The sequence below is a fragment of the Arachis ipaensis genome, chromosome B4 (assembly GCF_059453495.1).
Source record: "Arachis ipaensis isolate K30076 ecotype BB chromosome B4, ASM5945349v1, whole genome shotgun sequence".
Lineage (NCBI taxonomy): Eukaryota > Viridiplantae > Streptophyta > Magnoliopsida > Fabales > Fabaceae > Arachis > Arachis ipaensis.
Window position 1 is genome coordinate 92,893,642 of NC_142439.1, and position 4,068 is coordinate 92,897,709.

Below are 4,068 nucleotides of genomic sequence, written 5' to 3' on the forward strand. Positions count from 1 at the left end.
TCTTGGTATACACCTTAGAATGGCTCTTGCTCATAGTAAGTTGGAGGAGGTGGTTACCAAGAGGGTTGATCAAATCCTTGTGGCTCCTCTCATCTCTGATTGTCCCATCCCTGATGCAAGCTTTCATTGTAATCTCCTCTTCCTACAACATGATTATAACCAAACTCATAGCTGAAGGGGTGAGAATTCATAGTAGCAAATAAAAGCAAAAACTAATAAAAATAAGCAACTAAGTCCTAAACTAAGAAAACTAGCAAACAAGCAAAAAGCAAATATTTACAATAACCAATAATAAGGCACACATTTGCAATTCCCCGGCAACGGTGCCATTTTGATGAACGAATTTTTGCTAGTAAAGAATTCACAAAATAAACTCTCGTTGCTAGTATAGTTTCTAAACCAACAAAGAATCCTTTCATACAAAAATTTGGTTGTCACTTAAGCAAACCCAATAAAATTAATAACCGAAATATTTAAACCTCGGGTCGTCTCTCAAGGAATTGCAGGGAGGTGTAGTTATTATTAGTTATGGAAAAGTATCTTTTTGGATTTTTGAATTAAGGAACAAGGAAATAAAATGGCACGAAAGTAAATTAATAACTAGAAAAGCTCTTGGCAAGGTGTGAGAACTAGACGTCCTATCCTAGTTATCCTTATCAATTATGATGAGAATTGTTCATTGCTCCCACTTAGTTAATCTCTAACTATGGAGGAAAGTCAAGTGGACTAATCAATTTGATTCCTCAAGTCCTAGTCAACTCCTAAGGAAAGACTAGCTTTAGAGGGATCCAAATCAACCAGCAACTATCAATTATCAATCAACAAAGGAGTTTGATAACTCAAGAGTCTCCAATTACTTAACCAAAGCCAAGAATATAAAAATCTAACTTAAAACCCTCCCAAGCATTTTATCAAACACTTGGAAGGCATAACATAAAAACATAGAAAAGCAATAAGAGACAATAAATTCTAAACAACCAATTTGCAAGCATCAATGATAATAAATAAAGGAAGAAGCAATAAACCTGAAATGCCTCAAATTGCATTAATTATAAAATCAAATCTAACATAGAGTTCATAAATCAAATTGGGAAACAAATAAATCAACAAGAGAAATAGCTAAACTAAAGGACTAGAACAATTAAGAGTAGAAGAAAACTAAATTGAAGCAAAGTAGAATCTAAAATTAAGAAAAGCTAATCCTAAAACCTAGAGAGAGGAGAAAGCCTCTCTCTCTAAAAACTACATCTAAACCTGAAATTTATGTGAATTCAGAAGTTGTGTGAATGAATGAATGATTCCCCTACTTTGTAGCCTTTAATCTGTGTTTTCTAGGCCGAAAACCGGGTCCAAACTCAGCCCAAAATCGCTCCCAGTATTTTCTGCAATTTCTGCACATGGCGCATGTCACGCGTATGCGTCGATTGACAAAAATCCTGGTCACGCGTACGCGTTAGTCACGCGGACGCGTCGCTTGTCTTCTGCGCTAGGCACGCGTACGCATCGCCCATGCGTGCGCGTCACTGCCAGCTTCTCAAAACTTATTTTTCTCGCGTTCCTTCCACTTTTGCATGCTTCCTTTCCATCCTTTAAGCCATTCCTGCCCTATAAACCCTGAAAATACTTAACGCACAGATCACGGCATCGAATGGTAGTAAAGGATAATTAAAATTGACAATTTAAAGGCCTAGGAAACATGTTTTCAACTATATCACAGAATCAGCAAGAAATTGTAAAACCATGTAAATTATATGAATAAGTGAGCAAAAAATTGATAAAAATCACTCAATTAGGCACAAGATAAACCATAAAATAGTGGTTTATCAAATATCTATAAAATTATCATTTAATCATCAATTACAAATTATTTTCAACTCAATACTCTAATTCAATATTTGGAGATAATCAAATTAATTTTTTTAAATTATAAAATAAAGCTAAAAATCTAATTATTCAAATTAAAGCATATAAAATTCTTATTATCATTCAATTACTAAAGTTTTAAATCATATATAAGAAATTACTTAATTTATATATAAAATCTCTTAAAAATATAATCTCAATTAAATAAAATAAATTATAAATAAATTTCTTATTTAATTTTTAAAAATCCGGGGTCTTACAAAATTCATAGCGTTAAATTAAAATATTCTCCTATAAAACTTGTAAAATAAAATATTTTAATATTGTGGGGATGTTGGTTCATCCCGCGCATGGTGAGGACGATGGTATAGTCCTTCTCATGAATTGATGAGGTTGATTACTATAATAAATGAATGGGGTTATGTGAAATTATACTTTACGAGATAGGTTAATATTGTGATTATGATTGAATTAATTTTATTAGAGGTTATGTCAAAAAGTGAGAATTTATATGAGGTTCATGATGAAAACTATTATTGAGGTATATGCTAGAGATTATGATTAATGATGAATTTGATGATGATAAGGGGTTTGGTTCATGGTGATTATTGATTGGGGCGTGGGTTTTGTCCCGCTTGCGTGATTATGAGAGGTGATTATTGATTGGCAAAGATGTGGATTTTGTCCCTCTTGCGTGATTATGAAAGGCAATTATTGATTTAGCAAAGATGTGGGTTTTGTCCCACTTGCACGATTATGATATGCGATTATTGATTGGCAAGGATGTGGGTTTCGTCCCACTTGCGTGGCAAGGACGTAGGTTTCGTCCCGCTTGCATTATTGATGTTGTGGGATGGTGATTCGTCCCCTCCATGGTGAGGACTGTGGCTTTGTCCTGCTCATGGATAGACAAGTTGAGATTGAGGATTTCCTCTCTTGTGTTATGGCGGACAAGTGGGGTTGAGAATTCCTTCTCTTGTTACATCGGGGGATTGGATAGAAGGCTGAGAATCCCCTTCGATTAAATTTCCAATTGTGGTTTGAACGAGTTAGGTTGAGGATTCCCTATTATTGCATCATAGTCTCTTTCTGATTGTGAAGTGTGACGGGCACTATATCCCAGATAGTGCTGCCTCCAGTGAGTTGGTGTAAAGTTGAGGATTCCCTTCTTTATGTTCCTCCTAAGGATATACGACAGAGAGACAATGTTCGGTTTAGCTACAGGATGTGTTGGGTCTGGCATTTTAACCGACACGTGAGCTCACGGCTAGTAGGACAGGCATGCATCGTGTGCATTTGTTGTTAATTGCTTGGGTGTGGATAATTGTTTCGGTTTGCCTATTTGATAATCATGTTTAACTGCTAATTGTATTACTTATTCTAAATGTTCTTATTTGTGATTGTTTAGTATGATTGCTTGTTTGTGTTTGCATTCCAATGAAAGTATAGAGATTGAGAATACTGGCAATGACTGTTTGGAGTGGATGAGACTAATAGTAGGTTAAAGTATTTTACTTTAGCAAATTTTACCCTGCATGGATTAGTTAAGACCCTAGGCTTGGATTCCTGCGAAGTTGGAGATCAGGATTGCCTAGCAGGTTCATATTTCCTTATGTAGTCTTTATTCGGAATAGTTATCCTACTGGAAATCTTCGGGTTCTCACCAGTTATTGTTATTCTATTTTTCAGATACAGGATGCAACACACCTTGCTGAGAGTGCAATATTTCATGTGATGAGGCGAAGATGATTCTTTTGAGATTTATTTTGGCTCCAGAGTTCTCTCCCCTTTTGAAAATGATTGTTGTATAACCTAAATTCCTCTTAGAGGCATTTTATGGAGATATAAGTTGTTTATTTTGTATTATCTCTAGTGATGTAAAATTCTAGCCGGCCTTTTTTTCGCAGGTCGAGATTAATGACTATTATGTATATATCTTATTATGTATCTACTTATTGAATATTTGGATATTTTTCGCTTTTGTATACGACGCTTATCACTTTAAAATATCCGCGTGTGTTTTAACGATTTTCGATGTTTAAATTTTCTTCGCGGGCTCCGAGTTATAATATTATCTTTCTATATTATATATCTATATCTAAGTCTAAGTGTAGTAATGCCTTGCCACCATTAATTTACGACTTAAGCGTAAAGCTCTACGTGGTAGGGTGTTACAGGTTTGGTTCGAACTGGCCGATTTTACAG